Source organism: Athalia rosae, chromosome 2 (genome assembly GCF_917208135.1).
Source record: "Athalia rosae chromosome 2, iyAthRosa1.1, whole genome shotgun sequence".
Lineage (NCBI taxonomy): Eukaryota > Metazoa > Arthropoda > Insecta > Hymenoptera > Athaliidae > Athalia > Athalia rosae.
This window is the reverse complement of record NC_064027.1, coordinates 14,602,524-14,625,169: the sequence shown is the minus strand read 5'-3', so window position 1 is coordinate 14,625,169 and position 22,646 is coordinate 14,602,524. Positions and strand designations below refer to the sequence as shown.

General features: G+C 40.7%; 1 protein-coding gene across 1 annotated transcript in view; it reads left to right on the top strand.

The window, feature by feature from the left end:
* The window catches only part of LOC105684869, a 53,228-nt gene that overhangs the window by 2,720 nt on the left and 27,862 nt on the right, over positions 1 to 22,646 (top strand). The window lies entirely within an intron of this gene.

Here is a 22,646-nt window from a genome sequence, read left to right as displayed (position 1 = left end):
CGGAATAACAATTATCACCTGCTGTTGAAAACTTTCGATCGCTCCTGAGTCATGATTCAATTATAATCGAGCAGCTGTATGGTTGCAATGTGCAACTATCGATTAAAATGAAATACAAACCTATTCGTATTAATGTATTTTCGAAATATTGTAAACTAGATCAGAGGACACTATATATTCATATTAATTATTCGCTGACGAAGGTGCATTTTATGCATGCGTACCAACCAAACGATCCTATATAGTTCACGTGCACAGCCCACAAAAGCGGAGGTCTGTTTGTGCGCTTGTATGCGTGACACATGCACACCTATTCATACACAAAGGTAATATGAGAGCTGCCTAAATTATATGGTCTGTTCGCAAGCAGGTTTATATTCTTTGCTGCGCACCTGTAGCGAATTCAAATTCAAATGTAAATTTAAACAGGACACAATTGCAGCTAGATACCTATGTAACTTCTAGTTCCATACACAACGAGAATTCTTCGCTACTTATTCAATAAAGCGGGTGTAGCGTATATACGATGGGTTCAAAAAAAGTTATGTGTTATATTTATACCATTCCTTACACAAATGTTTTTCGATGCTAATTAAATGCGTTGTTTTCGGAGGGGGCGTGGAGGTATCTACGTATATATATGAGGCATTTCTTGCCAATTCGAGTGATTAGCTTTCCTCAATAATTCGAAAACTCATTCATGACCAGTTTGAACGAAACAGTTTTTAGACAGCAGGAGTAAAAAATAAAAAATGTAGAAGGCAGATTTCGGAAGGATTTTGCTCATGTGTGGTATGAAATACGAGATCAATTTGCTAACTGTCCTCTCGGCTTTGCTGTGCGAATTTTCTTGACAATTTCTCTAATTTAAATATTGTGCAACATTATACATTTCTATAGAATAGTCTTTCCATTTTGTTTTTGTTAATGTTATTCTCTTCTCTATAATCACGATCAAACAATAATGCCGCTACATGGGAAACGAGGATGAGTCTGTGCAGACCTAATAGTCGAAAATTCCCACGCGACGAGAAATTCATTGAAATGAAAAAGAAAAAATAAGATGGCAAATGTATCAGGTATACAAGGAAGGAAATCATCTCGAAAAACGTATTGTCGTTGAAATGAGTTGAGAAAGCAAAGTCAACATTGAATGCGAATAACCTATATCCCTCGCCGTATTCTATACATCGTACGTCTGAAGTGAAGTTTAATTTTCACGGTTAGTCGGCATTTTTAAGAAATTAACTTTAATTAGCCGAAAGCGGACACTGGTATATATACGTATGTTTTACACAAATTCAATGCTGTACCTAACAGCAGAATGAAAAATAGCTGAGGATGAGGAGAAAGAGATCACTAAACGAAAAGTAAATTGAATGGATAAAATAAAACACAACCGCGGCCAGATAGGTTTCTGTATACCTATGAGGGGATTCCATTTATTTCCGCCATGGAGAACCATATTATGTAGGCGTACATGAGTATAAATTAAGTCCATCTAGACAATTAACTGTGGAATCAGCCCGTCGTTAACGGCTTCGCAATGAAAACCGTGTACTAGAAAAAAAACAAAGATGAACGACCACTTCTGAGTGCTTCAAGGGGGAACGTGATGCTAGCGAAATTTGGAAGGAAGTCGTTTTTGGTTTTTTCGTTTATCAAAGCGTCAAATATTGGAGTCTCATATAACCAGATGCCAACATAAAATCTGGCGGTGATCGGATATCGTCCTTTTCATGCTTATAAAAATAGAAAAATCTCATTTTTCACCGCGAAATCTTCGTCTGCCTTCGAAACGCGAGTCGCATTTCACTCGTGAAAAAACAGCTAATCGGCTGATAAAAATACAATGTCCCGCGTGAGGTCTCGCGATAGCTGTCCGTATGTACAGAAATTTGGGAAAAGAGCTTATCTGCAAGGCCTACGATCACGGCGAACCACGTCCTCGCGGAAAATATCGTAGATTACGGTCTACGGGGGAAGAACTTTGTCTCTTTGTATTTCAGATAAGAATAAACGTATGGAAAATAAAGTTTTTTTTCTTGTTTCCTTCGTCAGCATAATTTCGCGATTCTTCTCGATGCGCACTTATCCGTGTCGTTTATTTACTGTGCTTAACTAATTCAAACAGTGGCATAGCTCGCTTATATTTTCCCATGCCTAAGTAGGTCAGTTAAATCAACAGTTAATCCGAATCCTTGCACCACCGGATTCGGGCGCGTTGTAGAGCCCCTAACATTGATCTTTCTCCGCCGTACGATCAGGGTCGGATCACCCCATTAATGTACAAAGTTTGCACAGTCGTCGTAACGATATGTAAGTATTATTGTTTATTGTAATAACGAAGGTTCGGTTACACGCAAAATTTAGATACGTTCATTGGCTTTTGTCGTGTACTCCCGGCAATGTTGAAACTGTAAAAACGTTGAGTCTAGAGACCAACATCATCGATGATGCTGACGCTTCTCACCGCCGACGGTTGGCACTGTTTTGCTCTAATAATCACGAGCTATTCTCATCGTATTGTCTAGAGAACGTTCTGTGTACGGGTATTTTATGTATGCACGAACTACTGCAGCTAACAAGATTAACCTTAAAGTGTAATTTAGTTGTACCAACCCACCGAGTACATAGCTATGTACCCGAAGGTGCTTGATTAACTTCAGCTATTGGGAAAACCGGAGGCTTTCTTTTCCGCGCAAAAAAACGTTATTGAGTTTCGCTGCAAATTGATATTTCATTTTCCTTATCATCGAAACTATCCCGAAATGGTGGGATTCTGATTCCTCTCAACAGAATCATTGAAATAAAGTATAATGTCGCATCGTGAGTCGTGAGCGAAATCAATTTGGATTGAGATATCTGGCGGGCAGGTAAATGAAATCGAGTAATTTCCATCCATTGGTGATTTGACTACACCGCGTGTGCCTGCGATATGAACATTTATTACGCGTACAAGATAGGCATACCTGTAGAGCTAAGCGAGCGATTTAATCGATGCGGAAACGCGTGCACCGAACGTAACAAAGCATTAATACTTGCAATAACGAAATGTGGCAGGTCTTTGGACTTGGCTTAACTGCTGCAGAAGTTACACAACAATCCCCGTCATAAATAACACGTTAACAAGCCGTTAGCAATTGATACAGAATAGCTGGCTTTGGCGGTCCTTTACAGCAGGCGAACGCTTTTTGCCATTTGATTTACTGCAATCTCGATATTATATTTATACACGGAGTACAGTACTGGGGAATCACGAGCCAACTCCTTCCAGATAAAGTCAAATTGCACGACCGACCGAACAACGAATGATGCGCTTTGAGAAGAGAAAAATAACAAAAATTAATTCCATCTCTTCATTTCCACAATTATAAAACATCGTCGCAGCCTCTGTATAGCTGCTGAATTCAAACAATAAATCATCACGAATCGGATGATCGGCCCGTTAAATATGCACGCGGACGACGAGTCGATGCTGCCTCAGAAATTTACTATACATACGAATTGTAATATATCTTGTCAAAATTTAATCTATGAATCATGTCATCGGACACTTATCCTCCTCCTCCCCCCAAATCCCCCGACGCCTCTGTACTCGTACAAAAGTGAGCCCTGCAGGTGATAAAAAATGAGGCACGATGATCGATCGTATCGATTAAAATTTGCATACCGTTTCGGACGGGCGCAGGTGTTAATGAATTTCACATGTATCTACTATACCTACTTATACGCCGCGTTTCACAGCTATGTTTGCTTTTCTTTCGAATAGTTGTACGCATAGTTCGTATACATGGATATATCGATGTGTGATATGGATATCAGGTAATTTCCCACGTCCGTTGCGAAGGTGATGGGTTCAAAGTTTTTTAAAGTTAAACTAGTCTGCGGAGTAAAATGGATTTCCGGCGGAGGATTCCGTAACAACGGCAGCTTTCGGCTTCCTGTATTTATAACCAGGTGATAATAGGTCCATTTTAGGCATCCCCACACCTGGGATTATGATAGTATTATATCGGAACGAGTAAACGTATTTCAGTTTTCTTGGGAACAACGAATTTCTTTCATGAAATTAGCGTGTCAGCATTTATTCAATGCGTCGATGGCGGAGATGAAGAGTCAAATCGATAAAAAAAAAGATGAATTTTTGCGAAACGAGTTTTCAAAATTAAGTCGCGCGCTGCTGGGGATGGTCGAAACTTTCCGCGTGTCGCGCCCTTCTGTTTCTTAGCTCTGAAGATGAGTTGATTAGTGGAATGAGAGGAGATCCCACTCAGTCGTTTAGATATTTTATGCATGACCCAGTGGTGCGAACGTGATTAAGTCCCTGCTGCACCCGACAAGAGGATTCCGCGGCCCCCGCCGGCCACTCAACTTTTCATAACTTAACGGCATATTATCAGCCTGAGCGCGAGACAAAAAGTATCCAACGCGAGCCAGCTCTCGCCATCTTTTCTTTGAATTATTAAAAGCCATTCTCCCGTAAGAAATACACCTCAAGTTTTTAAATACTTCAAAGTTTCGCATGCGACAGTTGCGTCGCTGTCAATGAGTCAGGCGAATTTTTTCCATTATTCAACGAGTGACTATTGCTAGGGATAAATTTTTACAAATTATTGGCAGGATATTTTTTTCTTCATTCCATAAATCGGATTTCGTTTTTGTAATTTGTTTGTTTACTTATTTGCCTAAGATTTTTGAAAACCCGTTTGAAGAGCGAGATTCTTTTCATTGATTGCTTGCGAACTTTTGAGCTTTTAGGAGCATCAAAATTCGGAGGTATCCAGAATAATAAATCGTCGCCGACGAGGATTGCACCCGCTGCGACTTTACCTCGCAGCATTGTCGCGATCAATTTCAATTAATGAAAACCACTCGGTAGAAATTGCAGTGTCCGCGGAGATAACGGAGCTCTACATTCGTACGTGGTACAATGGGTGGAAATTTTCCGTAATCCTTCACCCCGCAAACACGTTGCGGAGTGCATTTTGAAGTAGGTCGGTGCATGTGATCGGCGGCTTCCAAATACACTACGCACAAAAATTAGCGGACCACCCTATTTTCGCTCCGAAAAACGTCCGATTTCTAAGCGTCATAACTGCTCGAGAAATTGAGGTAGGAAGTTGCAAAAAAAAGCATTTTAAGTCGACAAAAAGCCTCTGAAAGGTGAAGCTTCAAGCTTTAAAATGCTCACTTTTGCAACTTTCTACCTCAATTTCTTGAGCAGTTATGAGGCTTCGAAATCGGACGTTTTTCGGAGCGAAAATAGCATGGCCCACTAATTTTTGTGCGTAGTGTATTTCGTTATCTCCTTATATCTTGTCATATCTACGAGTCTCCTCATTCAACCTTCGTTCGGACATCGCGCGCCAATATAATTGTTCATCTTCTTCATTTTTGGCAACAAAATCTCGTATATTTGCGAAGTGATATATTCCTTCGATCTCCGCTCATCGGAGCGACAAACGATTATCATCTGGCTCTGCAGCTGCTGATAAGACACTCTATGGGTACATTTCGCTAATTTAATTTTCGCTGAGCCATCGAAATTCTGTCAAATCACGAGTAGGTACCCCGCTACGTCGTCACTTCAGGGGCCTAGATATATCCGGGAGGACTCTAACAGATCGGCTTTCAGTCACCATTTTTTATATCTTTTCATTTTTCTTTTTCACCAACTTTTTTCGATTCTTTTACTCTATTTCCGGTCGTTCCCTTATGTTTACCTACACGTCGTCAGTGTAAGACTGCAAAGAAAAAAGAATAAAGAGGAAAGAAATGAAAATTTCAACCGATTATAAGTTCGGTATAATCACGAAATTATTATCGAATAATTGGGGATGGAGGAAGTCGTTCGTAATTAGGTATATCGATCTCCTATATCGTCGCGAACAAACCGGGGGTTGGATTTGTCAACTTTTTCATCCCCCTCGCGTCACACCGCCCACCTACCGCGAGTAATAAATTAACTTACCTAACAATAATTCTACGTATTCTAGCATGCAAACGTGACACGTGTCTTCCACGATAATTTCACCTCTAATTTCCCCGGATCGATTGCGACGTGTTTCATTATTATAAACATTAAATTGATTCCGCGTGCACGAATTACCCTGAGTCTGCAATAAAAAAATTTCTTTTTCAAATCAGCGCATCTCGACTGCTCGTTCCGAACAGAATCATCGATGATTTTTCACTTTTATTTTCTCGTTCAGATCGCCCAACGATTTGGGCGCGAAATGTTCGACTGGAAAGTTTTAACAAACGAGGCACCGCGTATAATATCGTCTCCCGCACGTATGTGTACATGAATACATACGAACGGTGTGGGTGAAATTTGTCTGCAGTACAAGCTCGAGCAACCTTTATACGTCCAACCTAATATCCGAGCTAACCCAAAGTCGTCTATTGCAGAGCGAACAAAACTGTACAGACTCTAGAATGGTTGTTTCGATCGCGTTTTATGTTGGACGGTTTCTGCTCGCCATAGCGTTTCCCTCGTACACTCTCTTCAAAAGTAAACTTTGGGGTATAATTTTTATCGTTGACTGTACCCGACTGACTCAGTTATCCGCAGGTGCTGCATCATTTAGTATAGGGCTTCTTAGGGCGACGTTTAAATAGTTTATTTCGGATTTCCTGCGCCTCTGTTACTGCAGGAATCACACTTTTTTTTTTCCTATTTACTCTTTTTTCGTTCTTATCTTCCACCCTTATACTTTTATTCGTTCGATTTTTCTCTTTCTTCGCTCTGCCCCCCTTCGTAAATAATTTTTTCCTCCATTTTTTTCATCTTGTACTACTCAAATTGTTATACGTGTAAATAATTTTTTAGCAAGTTCCTTCAGCTTCGTCTTATTTTTAATTCAAAACTTCGAACGACTGGCATATAAAGCGTGCAGCGGAATTTTCCTACGCTATATACCACTGAAATCTTATAATTTGAGTCATGAATATTCAAACTCCTTTGTATAATCGTCACGTCGTCTTTTTTTCGAACTCGTTGAAACTCGGTAAAAATTTTCGATCAATTTTTTTTTCAAGTTTTCTTTCGACCGTTTCAGGATATCGTCTGAAAAAAAACCTGCAACTGGGTCCGCTAATTTGAAATACGAGAAAAATCTTGCGAGCGCCCCAAAATTTACTTCGATTCGAACTTTTTACGCACACCTGGTTTCAGCTGCCTAGCAAATCAACTGTTCTCCTTATGGGAATTGAATTCAAATCTGTATATAGTTTGTGTATCCAATACGTAGGTATATACCTGTTATAAACTGTAATATACATGTTTCACGAGTACAGGATTCACCGTCGTGTATAATTTCTATGGTTAATCGGAACGTCCTGCCAATTTGTTCAGTCATTCGTGCAGAAGTATAAATTGCACGAGTGCACCGTGCGGTTGCTCGCGCGCTTGTCAGTCACAGATAAATTGTAGAGGTCTATGAATTCAGAGTGGAATAACAGAACCTAAATATTATACCACTCAATTTACGTTTAGTTCGAGTGGAATGTAAAAATTTTTATTTTTTATTCCAACGGAGAAGAGACGCACCGTATATCCATCTATCGATCGCTGCTTCAATCGTGATCCCAATGAAATGTTTTCATTCATTTCATTTCATTCAACTAGCACGTCATTGCGGAAGGGCAATTCGGATGACGGTATCGGTGCGGTGTTTGATTTGTTTTTGTTTACACTCGGTACGTCAATTCGATATTTCTACATCCGGGTGTTGTATACATGAACCCAGTTGGTTTGATAATCGCACTCGTTCAGCCTGCACAAAATGTTGAAGTTTAAATGTCACGAAGATGCATCGTATAATACCTATGCGGGTTCAGATAAGAGTTTCAGCTCCGTAGCTGCGTGCGCAACTTTACAGATAAGTCGAACGAGTTTTCTCGCACCCGCAACCTGCACGGGCTATAACGCGTAAACTTGAAAGACTCCATCGCGCCTGCAAAGGTCACGATGGCCGGGGGACACCTGCGCGGTCGGAACTCTGCTGCGATCTTTTCTTTTCTCCTTTTTTACGTATTCTTATTCTCATTTTTTTTTTTTTTTTTTTTCTTCAACAGCTTCCTTCTATTTGTTCTTCCATTTTTCTCGCCTCTTGCCTTCGGCACTTTCCTCCGACCGTGAGTGTAACGATGAGCTTAAACGGAACCAAAGTACCCCTGCGACGTACCCGGGTTTCCTAAGATCACGTGACAGTAGCCATGTGTCGCACGGTTGACTATTTTGGATAACAACTTGGGTGACTCTTTGAACTCGAGACATGCAGAATTGATCTGAACGATTCTTCGAGCTTACAGCTCCCTACAGCCGTGGGGTGGAGGTCGATTGTTTGGCTTTCAAACGCTTCCTTTTTCAAAACTGTCGTACATATTGGGCAAAAATGGACCCGAAGAAATCGGCTAGGCGCAACGAGTTGAGTTTATATTAACGAGTGAAATTACGTGTAACGATTAGCATGAAACGTTGTGGAAGAAATGACGACACGGCCACCATGACTGCGAAATAAATAACGATGAGATGTCGCCGTGATCACGTAGTATAGGAAAGTATATTATGAGAATACATTCCGGTATGCAACGGGCAACATCACCCCCTATGGCTAACGTATATATCCCGTGTATATGCGGTTCCGTGAGCATGTAAACAGGTGTTAAAAATTTCCTGGAGAAAATTCTTCTTCGATTTTTCAATCCACGAGATTTTTTTTCCTATCATCTCACGCCTGAAATGTTACGTAACAGCCAGCTTGCTTATTAATAGACGATCTTCAACATTCCCCGATACACTTGGTGCTTATATTGCTCTGATTGGTCGATTTGGGGGCTTCTAGAGCTTTGTGATACCATCGCCGTATTTCGGATCGGAGCCTTCTCGCTGCGTTCTCCCTTTTTTTTTTCTTCCTTTTTTGATCCTTCTATTTCGCTCAGCGATGGCGTCCATGAATATCGTATCAACATATATATTCCTGTATATACGCATATGTAGATGTATCCCAAGTGAAATTATGTAACTTGACTAGCCCACGGCTCATATGCATACGACGTGCAGGCTGCGTATCCTGTCATGAAATGCGAAAAATCCATCGATTTATTACACTGGAAGGAATTCAATTTTATACACATATCTTTACATCGCCCCCTCCCCATCTCACTGCCCCTTTTTCCTTCTCGGCCCCCATATGGGCTATTTATAAACCTGCGGTACAAACACATAAGTTACAGATCCAGCATCCGCGTGTAGATATCGGCGCTTCTCTCACGTGCCGCGGAGGTACGTAATATCTGTAGTCTTTCTATATGATTTTTAATAAACTTGCAATTCTCGAAAAGAATTTTTGTCTCTTTTGTTTCATGAATGACCTAGAAGAAAGGGCAATTGATTAAGAGTTTGAGAAAGATGAATTTCGTATTTCGTTTAAATGACTTATCATCATTACAATGAGAACGTCGACCATACGAAATGGATGGTATTGAGCAATGAGGTCTCAATGAATAATTTTTGAAAAAATCGTGCAACCGGCATATTTTTATGGCGTGGGTAGCGCCAATTAAGACTGCGCCTCAAGCAATGGCTTGAAAAGAATCTTTTTTTTCTCGGTCAAGACGTTTTTGCTTATCGCCGTCGAAATATCGATAGAACGAACGGCGAGCTTCCGCAAAACTTGTCGGTGTTGCGAGAACACGTGTCTAGTGCAGTGTCTGGAATATCTGACGTAATCGTTAGCCAACTTCACGGTTAATTAACGACGATGCTGCAGCGCCTTTATGCAGTAGATGTTAACTTCGCGGTGAGGATGAGTTTTTGTTCTCTCATTAAAATCTCCGTTCGTAATTAGAAAAATGTCATGAAATAGAAAAGAAGAAAAAGAAAAGAGAGGAGAAACCTATCGAAACGAGTTTGCAGAAGTACCCGCAGCGCGGAGGCGGTTGGAGTCGGGAAGATTTTTTTCAGGGACACGTCTTTAAGGGACGCACCGCGAATCGCGCCAGGTTTTGTACTTGTATACTTTTAGGTTTCGAGTGGTTTAAGTCGAAGGTCGATTTTAATGGCGACTCCGCGGTATATAAGAATGTTTTATTGCCAAGGGGGCATTATTTTTAATTGCAACTGCCAACTGACGCCGTAGTGTGGTATACGTACAAGGAGGTACGTGCCGTGGTCGATCGGATTCTATTCCTTCTGCCGCTAGCTGATCCTGCTCCGCTGCATTCGTTCCTCCCGCGTGGTACGCGCCAATTAAGATTGTCCAAAGCGAAGAAGGCGGTCCTCGTAAAAAGGAAAAATATATTTCATATAAAGGCATACGCACCCAGATACTTCTTTACACCGCTTTTTTCAAAGCTCTTTGCCCACCTAATCCCCGGCTCGTGTCGTCAAAAACGTTCAGACGTATTTTTTTTTTTTTTCTTTGTTTTGTTCTTTCAAGTGATTCTCTGCACCTGAAACTTTGGCTTACCTATATACCGTTTCCAGTAAATCGCAAAACTCATGACGAGAATTTGAATTTGCACGAATAATTTCTACGTATTTATCGATTATCATACATGAATATTTCCACGACACTGTATACATGTAGTTACAGGTGTACTACATGGATGTGAGCGTGGAAGATATGTTCGCCTTAGGATACTGTGACTGGTCACTAGGTCGAAGCTCGAATGCCGGAGGAATGTAAAATAGGGCACAGGATTTTTTCGCCTTCGGTTTTTTTCTTTTCTTTTTTTTTCTCTCTGTACGAAACTAGCGCAAAATTGGAACGGCGTACATCCATGTACAGGTATACCGCACTAGCAGTAGAAAAATACATTGTAGATTTATTTGTATCGGCAGCGTTAAAGGTTTAAACTCGGAACCGGGCTTCCATGAATAAGGCGGGATAAAAATGGAAAAAAAAACGACACAGGTCCTGCTCTGGTCACACGGTCGGATGTTCGAGCGGTATGGATTTTCAGTTTTTCAACAAATGCACGTCGTGACGAAAAGAAAGATTGATCAGTTTTGGGTTGCTCGAATGACTGGAAAGGATATGATCGAAAAATACTTTTTACAAAATTTTCACCATGTTGGAAAACTAACTTGTGAAAAAATAATTGAAATCGACCTCGATCAAATTGGATCTGATGAACGAGCTTTTCGCAGTTTTACCAAAGAATGGGATCATCCCGCTGACTCGGTTGAATTATACTCTGAAAATATACTTATAGACTAACGAGAGAAAAAAAAACTAGAAAATTGAATTGGTTGATGATTAATTTTGGGAATACATTTTCCGCACGCACAGTGCTGTAAGTGTACAAGAACCTTGAAAATTGATACTTCATTCGACTCGACGGAATTATCGTGACAATATTCGTTCGAAAAACTCAATCCGCAACTGAACTCTAAAATCAATTCAACTTCGGGCGTGAACATCGTGTAACTATGTCCATACGGCATATGAGATTAAGGTGGAAATTGACTCGGAGCGGCGTCGACGGCTCGGCTGACCAATGGACTGGTCAACCGGTTTTTAGGCTGACCTGAACTAACACCCAAATGATGCGCGGCACTCGGCCGCAAAGTCTCAGAAGCTCACTTCGTACGTACGCAACTTCCAAGTCCGGAGTCCTATTTCTGTACATACACGGACGCACGTATGTCAATGTATACCGCAGGACCACCAGGACGTTCCGTGCAACCTACACCCCTCTTGGGATCACTGTAGACCAAATTTTTTGCTCGTGTAAATTCAGTCAAAAGATAATTCATCGCTCGAATCTCATACGATCCTGTGACCGGCAGTAGCGTGGATTACTTTTTTGAACTCGAGGTCATAAAAATCGTTGAGAATTCAAGGGTCGTAATTAAAAAAAAAATCTTGAGTTTTGTCTTCAGCGGGTCATTAATCAGACGAGCTATAAAATTTTCTCAACGTTCCATCCGATTCTGACAATGAGCGAAACTTATATTTAAAATTATACAGCAGACTAGGATAATTAGTCGAAATTCCTGAACGGCGTTTTTTATTTCAGAAAGAACAACTAATCAAATAATTCGAATAATTTCACGAAGCGGTATTGTTCAGATTTCAAATTAAGGATCGCAGCTTCTTCTTTTTTTGTTTCTCATTTGGCTCTTGTGTAGAGAGTATACCTAATTTTCTTTCCTCGTTTATGGCCTTCTTCTTCTTTCGCTTCTTCTGTTTCTTCGCACTTCCGGCACTCGGGTGTTGATTAAATTTACTGAAACTCTGAGGCAACGGGTAAAATACTTTTGATATTGCTTTCGCTGGGATATCTTACAAACGCATAATTCGTTCGCCTCGAAGTATTTAACAGTAGAGGATCTATTAATTCTGGCGCAATGATCAATTATTAAAAAAAATTTCGCTTTCATGGTACACCTTACAATTTTGAAGAAATATACAGGAAGTCAACGCTCTAGAAGATCGAAGAAATCTAAAAAAATAGGACAAAATTCAAAAAGTTCTGAAATTGAGAACTCGAAGACAAAAACAAAAAAATTTGTAGAACATTGGAAAAGTGTACTTAACCAAGGACAAGGTCACTTTTTTGACTTGTTGAAATGACGTGGAATTCCCCACATGCACATATATGCTCTCACTATACCGTAGTTCAAACGTCCTTCACCTTTTTCATCGTTCTTGAGACGATTGTGACAATTTACTATAATTTCTTTCCTTTGCCGAAAATCCAGCAAGGATCGTCGCGGCACCCGCGATTATACGATCCTCCAAAACTGTTTATTTTAATCGCCTCCGACCTGCTCCACTAAGGTGGCCATCTCGCGAAATATATCCTCTTTAATTGACTCTATAATCGTTATCCGATCCATAGACTGCAAAATTTAACGGCCTATTACTCTTTAATGGGAATGATGACACCCCATTTTTTTTTTTTTTTCTAATTTGCGAAATATGGGAGAGAAGTTGAACCGCGTCTTGACCTACTTGAGAATGAAAATAACACATTGATTTGATTGTTAATTCGGTTCTTAATAATTCTGATGTGATTGAATTTGATCAAACTACAAATCACGGTTATATCGCAACGGCGAATGTATGGAAAATAGACACTTTTTTTTTTTTTCGTCAAAGAAGTTCTCGTTGCAATTTTTTTTGTTTTTTTTCCGCGATGATGAAGCATTCGAATTACCTAAGAACATAATGTGATATAACGATGGAAGCTATGATTTTCCGCAAAGATCTGCACGCCCTCGTAAAAAACTTATAAATCACTTTCAGTATCTCGGAGACTCGGTAAACGCGGATATAAGCATATCGACAGACCGTATAACCATGTAGGTTTTTTTAAAAAAGTGAACTTGTTTAGAAAGCTAATAAGTTAACTAACGAGCACAACTTGTGGGTTTCATGTATATATAGCAATGTAATGTACACATTACCACGTATATAAAATAACGGCCGAACCGATGGAGTATCCAAATTGAATTTACACCTTCTCTTTGTTTATTCATTCTTATTGCGATGCATTTGTAAATTATTCTTGTAATTTGTACATAATTTTTTTTTTTTTTCGTGTAACATGTGTAATTATAATAATAACCAAATCGAGGACCGTTCAAATCATTGATTCATCGATCTGGGAGAAATGGAGTTATGGAAAAAATCCTCTCTCCTTGGTGCAACAGTGGAATTCTTTGCTTGATTGATTTTTTTTTTTTTTGTTTTCGTTTTCACCTACAATTGCAATAATCATCGATCTATGCCTATGCAGTGCCCAAGGAAATGACAAAAGAGAGATAGCCGTGGTGGCGCGATAAATAAATTGCGAAATGTTAAGTGGTTTTCAAATTTCCAACTTCGACGCGTGAACGCCACTTTTTCAAGATAGAATTCGGGCGCACGTGAAATTCCAATAAAACTGGCTGCATGAGTTAGGGGGAGTACCCACGTACGTACGCACAATAGATGCCTCACAGTTTGAATACGTACTTGTTACGAAAAGTAGGTCAGTTTATATCGAAGGTTGGGTTACAGTTAGATATACGTGCTCCGTGTAGTCACTGCAGGGGCTATTTCGAAAATTAGTTAGTATTTAGTGGTCTGCACTCACCCAAATTTGCTACAGCTCGTCGAAACCCCCTGCAACGTAACGAGAGGATCTATACGATATTCAATATCCAAATCATTTCTATCCAATTATCATTCTATCTGTTGGGAAAAAAATAGCGTAATTGGTGTGCGCTTTTTTGGTAAAATTTTTTTTTTTTTTTTCCATCTCGAATTTGACAGGCTATGTTTTCCCTCATTGTCCTGATAGTTCGACCGCGATTGTGAAAATAAAAGAATGAAAAAAAGAAAGAAATCTTCACGATTAATCGAGGTACAGATCGAGGAGCGTTGAGGAGAATATTTTTGCAGCCCCAAATGCTTCTCAACCTAATAGTTAGGTATCTACCAGGTATTAGGGATCCGGACTACGGCGTGCAGACCGAATGTAAGCCCCAATCGCGTGTTCGCGTTCGATGAGAGAGTGAGTCTCACTTACCACAATACTCCGAATCTTATGGTCTACCGAATTTTAATGTTCGATGTATCCCTACGGGGCATATCGGAGAAGAGCTTCAATATTGCCCTTGCTTTTATTTCAGGTGCCTCGCCGCCGTTACGACCGGGGCATTTTATATTCGTTCTCATTGTGAAAGCTCCGCTGTTTGGTGCGGCGCAGGTAAACGAGATGTGAAAAAAAATTAAACTTACCGCAGCTGCGAGTTATGGTCCGAAAAAGGATTTGAAAGAATATAACAGAAAACATCTTATAGCCAACTCCGGTATTTAATCGAGCTCAACTTTTTGCCGTTTTCAGTCTCGAACTTATTGTGTCTTTCTTCTGCCTCCCCATCTCTCTCTCTCTCTTTTTTCCCCACAAGTCAGGAGCATTATTTCATTCTTCATTTTCCTTGTTTCATTCTCTAGCCTTTCTTTCTACCCCCGTGTGTGCATGCGTAAATGCAATATATACGCCTATAAAAAGATTAATAGTGGTTAATATGGTACCTACGTTCACGGTGCGTGAATAATCCGGGTAACTTGATTTCTGTAATTTCATAGAGGCCTTGGGCATTTATCATACGGAATGTGTATATGTATAACAGGTATACAAGCGCACTGTGAACACACGTGCGTGTACACCTACTGATGTTTCATGGTTTTACGATATATTAACGCGAATCCAAAATTATAATTTTCATTTTCCTGTAATTATTTCAACCGCGGAGGATAATCCTGCTCGCATACGTGAAACACCGGCGATTTTTATCTCGAGAGCCCGCGCTGCTTGCCATCCTACCTCTAGTTACCGATTTCAAGCAATAATGCCAAAAAAAACTCATCAATTGAGAATCGTCGTCAAAATGGCGAAGTCAAGCTGCACCGAACAGACGCACCTGTTCATAGCCGCGTATCATATGTAGTCACAAAACTCACCTCGTTGACTGTTGATATTAATCTAGGAGCAGATGGAGATCGCGATATGAATTCTTACGGGTATTTCCCTGAGTATTTCGCATCGCTTAATCACGCTCTTGTAGAAGGATTCCGCGTTCATTGTATATCCTCGAATTAGGTGCACGCGGGGGAGAGCCAATTACCCGTTTCGAAACCAGCTCTGCAGTAAAACGAGAGAACTGAGAGTAATGAGGAGCCAACTGCGGACGGGAATGGGCGATCCAATCGTTATATCGCATCTGCATATCTCACGAGATTTCCATCCAAATAATTCCTAAATAATATGGAGGTATACGCGTGTATGACCTGTGGCGTAGGTATATGTATGTGAAAAATTCTTCGCCAATTCGACCGGTCTCGGTGACCCTGACCATTTTTTTTTTTTGCCGAATAGTTGCTCTGTTTTTTTTTTTACTCAATTTCGAAAGCGCTGAAATTATCTTGATGAATTTTCGAAAATAGCACATTTCAGCGTTCGCGTTACTGAATTTGTGATGAGCACATGCATATTATGATGATTTTGAGCTTTGAAACCAGGTCAATTTGTCCGGAGTCGATGCTGATTTTCAATGCATGTTATAGCAGCGTGATTTTTGCCAAATTTATCAGAGAAATTGAACAACGAAAACGGAAAACTATTCAACGGCACATGAATGTTCGGAGATCGCCATCTTATATTTTGCCCCTACGCATGAAATACGATCGTGGAGGTAAACGCAAAAAGGGTGTAAGAAACAAACGAAAAATTTTTTTAATTTCCTTTCTTTTTATTTCTGCGGAAAATTGAAATTAATTTTCCCCCGAATTTCCGACCCTGCACGTGTAACCTTTTCATCAAGGTTGTATCTACTGTACATAATTATTAAAGCACCGTGTGAGCAAGTGATCGTTATTAAAAAACTTATTGCGCCTCTACGGTTTCGCAGGGTTATAAATTATTACGCCTGCAAACTTTGTACATACATACTGCGTACGACTGGAGGAGAGAATTTGGCTTGTGTACGTATATAAAATGTACGACGAAGATGTATAATTGTGTCTACACGCGTATCGCACAGTTTGCATACAAAGGTGTATCGAGATAATGCGAAAATTCTAAAATTTACTTCGAACGCTTTGGATTCGCTAAAAATTCTGCCGAAAATTTTGGACCCGGTACCATCGCTGATTTGAATTTTCGATGTTCGAAATGGCTAGAATAAAAGAACAAAAACCAGCGACAGCTTTCGAGCGCGATGAACATTATTTTCTCAAAAAATTCGAGTCGTTTTCTACAAAAAAGAAATTTCCTGTGACAAATGCAATTGGCAGACTTTCCAGCGACGTTCGACGGTGAATTTCAAACAATTACCCATAACTTGTAACTCAACATTATAGCTCAATTAACCTCACGTTCACTATACACATGCACAACCTCTTAATTATGCATGAAATTTTTCGAATTGGACACGCATTTTTTCCATTTTAATGGTATCGTATTTCCATATCTGAATGTCGTAATACTACAGCAGCCGTGTATGATCCATATAATTGATGAGACATAAAGTGAGTCATTATAAAGTTGAAAAAAAGAAGAAACCATGTTATTAGACGGTGATAAACCATCGTTCAAGGTTTAAATGTCGGTGTTATTATATAATAAAGAATCCACTTCGAATCGTGGCAGCTCTTGATATTTCAATGAATTCGTCAGCGATTTATAGTTCGTCGTGTTATACTCGTGTTATGCTAATACGATTCCAAATCGCGAATCAGATAACGCGACATCCGCGTAGAGAGGATTATAAGTCTTCTTTTTTTTTTTTCACCAGAAATCAAAGTCGGTCCGGTCATAGAACGTCGTGGGTTCTCGCACTTTTTGAGAACGCCTTTTTCACAACGACCACCGCATGCGGGGGCAAGACAAGCGATGACATTTCCTCGGGTTGTTTGCCAGTTTTTGGAAAAAAACATTTGCATACCCGATAACGACGTGAGATGAATCTGCGTTCGAAAAGTTTTGAATTTTCGTAGCACCAACCCAGCGCATTGCGTATGCATACCCGAGCCTAAATTCTGATAATCCATTCACCGAGGCTCGGATATAAGCGACATTATTCAACTCGTCGTCGCTTCAAATTCGCAAAATCTCCAGTGGAATCGTTGAAAAAGCTGCGGACGGTTGTTGCCTCGGAGTTGTTTTCTGCGGCAGGTACGAAAGGTGGAGGTTGACGAGGTTTTACGGTCGCTTAATTCCGAAGCCAGCAAACTCAAAATATTACCTCGCCACTTTCGGTCTCGTTCATTCGCTTGGGACGTGCTTGATATATTGGGTAGAAATAAATGAGTGCTCATAGTTAAGAATAACAGATTTTTCAACCGACTTTTGAATCGAAAGAAGAGGCGTTCGTTTCCGCGCGTCGGTGGACGGGGATCAAAAAAACTATAGGGCGTAAAAAGGGCCTTGAAATTCAACTCGAACTTGCGCGATACCCGATAGAATTAACTCGGTATTTCTGATACGCTGAACCAAGAAACGTCGAGCCGTGGCGGTCAGCTGACCAGAGGTGATAAATTTGTCTGAAACTTATCAAGAGCGTGAGATCTGTAACTCGTTATTCCGGCAGTCGCTGTGTGACGACAGTGCGCCGTTCAACGAAAACAGAAAAGGAGTGAAAAAAAACTGAAAAAAAAATCAACGAAGAAAAAAGAGTATCCTTGCGTTTCATGCATACGTACGTACGTACGCTACCGCGGCTCTCCTCCCGCACATTACGCCTTGTTCCGATTATGTGAATGCAGGAGAAAACGTTGGTGGTGGTGTGTGTCCGCGACGACGATACCACGCGGTGAAAAATTAAGGCTGTGACACACTGACCTAGAAAATAACGCCCCACGTTCTAGATATCAATGCAAAACTAGATCTGCCAATATAAAAACCACCCGCCGTGTATTTCTTTGCGTAAAGTTACGCACCTAGGGATGGACCCTATGGTAGCGTTAGTGTCAAAATTTAAGTGGACGAAGACCAGAAAAGTACAGCATAAGGTCAAGGCATTTTTTGTCGAAACGCGATCTGTGAAATAACTGCAGATAATCTTGGAACAAATGAGAACGAGGGTAAGCAATGACGCGCTTTTTTGCGCGTGGTCTTAGGTGGGCGGCCAGGTGTGCGAGCGTAAAAAAGAAGTAGGAAGATTTTCGACATTTCTCCGCAGTATCTCCCCATTCGCTATTATTATTCAGGTCCAGGGTCAGGCGAATCATTGGACGTTCAGCTCACGATGTGGGGTGTACGACGGAGAACGTAGTCGTAGTCGTCGTCGTCGTCGTCGTCGTCGTCCGGGAGTCAAGGGCGGCAGACTCGGAGGCGCCGCTATTTCACGTGCAACCCCCGACGCTCGAACCCCCACCCTTCCTCGCCGCCCTCATATCATCGCGGACTTTGGCGAAGACTTAGAATCGATATAGCGATCCGCTGACAAAGTTAGCGCAAACCAGAAGCCACAGCGGTGGGCATCTGCTGCCGCTTATGCCACCTAGATACTATTTTTACATCCTCGTGTACGTTCCGTCTACGGCCGTGCGTTGTATTTTTCCAGGGCTCCCAAAGGGCCCTCGTAGGACGTGCTAAAAATTTCAACACTAGCTTTTCTTTCCACCCACATCTCGCACCGAGTAATTCGAAGATACATCGGGCGCAAAACGTGAACGACTGAACAATCTGGATAGCAAATACAGATTTTGTTTTTCACAATTGTTTCAACACTCTGCTGGTTTTTGAGGGATGTCAGACATTGAAATTCTCCCTTCCAGGACTTCCTAATTCTATGTGTACTATAGGTATATGACAAGGGCTTCCTCTTTTCAGGGGCTTTGTACCTTCGCTCGGTATTGAACGTGAAGATATCCCTTACGCCCGATTAATCGGATATGTGTACTGGCTGCTTTCTTTTCATGGCAACGCGTGTGTGTCCAGTCTGTGTTTTTCATTTTGGTTTTTTTTACTTTCATTTCAAAACGACCAAGCGGTTGTTTCATGTGGTATGCGTCCACGTAAGACTCGGAGGAAGAACGGCACTTTGCAGTAATAATCGAAGTTGATCAGTTTCTGTATCGAAAGATTAAGAATACCGGAGTTCCTGTACAATATTATAAGGGGTGCATTTCAGCGGTAGGGCGGACGAGGATCGAGGCAATAGCTCCTGGGCACGGTGTTGAGAGAAAAGAAGCGCCGCAGTCGCGGTTGTAATTTTCGTGTTCAGTCTCAAAGGAAGCAAAAAGGTGGAAACTGAGACGGAAGATAGATCGGGAAAGAGAATAAAAAAAAAAAAAACTAAAAAAGATGAAAAGAAGATACCTAAGAGTAAAAATGTCGCGGGGAATCGACGTTGAGCAACTCGAGCTGCATCAGGAGTAGACTTTTTCTCAGTTCACGTCGCGAGGCAGACTTTGAAATTTGATTGGCATTGGATAATTGAGTTGCTACACTTCCAGTAGATAGCTGGTTCTTTTGTTACAAAAGTGACGTTCACTCGTACATGACGTTCATTGCATAAACGTTATTTTAGTTGAAGCGAATACGGGCGTCGAAATTCTTCGTTCGGGTAGCGGAGAAAAATTGGATTTTTTCAAACTACGTGGGAGCCGTTCGTCAAAAGGGCGTGCCCCTGAGTAATGAAAACGATCCGTATACGAACTTTTCGTATAAATTTCCTTCGAGGTAACTTATTTTTCATATTTCTTCAATTTTCTTCACTTTTCGGCGGATTAGGCAAGCGCGAATAACGGCAGCGTCACCACTTCTCCGTGAGTTACACCCTCCGTTGTATACATGTATACGTATGCCTCGAAACGTATGTTTACAAGTTGTTTAACTTTGGAACAACCACTTCACAATTATCTTACCGTATCCCGAAAGATAAACAACAGCTCGATCGTTCCGCTTCGTAAATCACAAGATTTCAGCAGGTAATTATATAATAACGAAATGGAAAAAAAAATATATTGTACAACGTCGCAGGATAAAATAACGAAACAGCAGACGACGAATATGATGGATGAAGAAAAAAACTGCTCAGCCGAGAATTATCGTCAAAAGTGATGTATAATCAAAATTGGTCGTGGCGGAGAACATGAAAGAAAAAAGAACGAATTTCAAAAAATTACCAAAGTCCCCCAAAGTTCTTATCAAATCTTTGGATGGAACTGGGAGTCCCCTCATCGGATGATTCTCGAGTTCAAGTCGATTCATCTCAGAGAAATCTTCTGAAACAACTTTTTCATTTTTCAGTTTTCCATTTAATTTTATTCGATGTACGTTCTATTCCAGTCTCCTCCATGCAGGTGCGAGGTGACATGTGCTCGGTGAACCAATCGATTTGGATTCTCTTTACCCCCATTATGAACGCATTTGTTTCTTTCATATCAAAGATGATATTTGGGTTGCGATTATTTTGGAGCGTTCGATGTGCCCGGTGAATTTTTGTTTTTTTTTGCACCGCCGCTGCCTTTTGGGGGGATAGGATAGTTTTACGCAACGAGCTGCGCCGATGCCGAGTGTTGCACCGTGGGTTTATTATTAACCAAGCTCTTAGTAAAAGTGAAGGTTGTCTGGTATAACCTTTGCGCCACTCGCGGAGTCCAGGCCATAGTGAATTCTCCACTAAACCTCACCTTACCTTATATATTATTTTGCCTCTCCTCGCATACACACACGGCAGAGATACCATTCTCAACAGCCAATTCGTATCCTGCTCAAGTGATTCCATTATCAAGTAACAATGGATCGTTAACTTAAATTGTTAACCCGGAATTATTGTTATCATTATTATTATCACATCTCCCTGAACAATAACTTACAGTCTTAACATGTACAACGTACAAATAGGTATCCGTATAATGGTCGGTATTTTTTGGTACTTCGAATCCCGGCCACCCTCTTCTCTTTTGTTCCAGATGAAATCGGTAGTGAAAATTTTTTTTCACCTATTACAATTTTCAGTATGAACTAATTTGTTTTGACGAGGTAAAAAAATCGTATCGATCAGAGAGAAAAAGAAATAATCAAAAGTTGCCTAAGAGTGAATTTATTTGATAACGTGTGAGAAATTGTTTAAAAAATTTGAGCGTTGACGATGAGGTTTATTTTACGTGCAGAGGAGAGCGAATAACACGTATTCGGATGTTTAGAAAGGCGTGAGAAAACGCGGTGCGAGTTTCGTAGGAGATGCGATCGATATAATCGTTGCTCTGTGGCGAAGATGTCTGTAACTTATTCAAACCACGTACAATATGGTCTGAGGTTATAAATGATACGTAGACTGCCGTGCGGTGTGTGTATTAAGAGGCGGGAGTCACATCAGAGGCAAAAGTAAGCACCACCTGAGATAAGTTAGCTGCTGTTTTCTATGGTTACGTGAATGCGTGTGACCGCATTAATATTATATCTGATAAGATTCAGTGTTGAAAATGAGAGAAATTTAACAGAAATATGATACCACCAGAGGTACCGTCATTTCAAGAATCACAGAAACGGAAATAATGAAATTTTTTTATTCATTTGAAAAGCTCCGCGATATCAAAATGAATTATCCTAGTTCAAACGGATGGGACGAACAATGAGATTCACAACGAATCAGACAGATTCGAATTCAACATTTTTTCTTCCATATAAAACCCAGACTTCCGCGCAGTGCAGTTTTCCAGCTAGGTGAAAGTCAGTATATCGCTTGCCTGGTACTCGCACGTGCAAATCTAGCCGCAACACAGGTATAAAATGCATGTACGGTATAGAGGCTGAAACAAATCCCCTGAAATCGTTCAATGACAAACATAAATCAAACAATCGAAGGTTGACAAGATCTGTCCAAATAATCCAGCTTTCACGATGTCATCATTTCAAATTCAGCGCGGGGTCCCTTTTTTTCTCTCTCGCAATCAGATCGGCGGTGAACAATTCATTTGTTCAACGGTGTAGAGTTTCCTTCTCAGATGCGATAAAATTATCAGGATCTGGGCCATCTCGTAATGAGGTATAATCCATCTACGACCATTACACATATCTTCCAGGCATGCAGCAATATTTTCACGCCGCTGACTGAAAATTATCAGAGTAAAACAAAGTTGTGCGGGGATTATGTGTAGTCGCTTTTACGCGATGAGAAAGATCAGTGA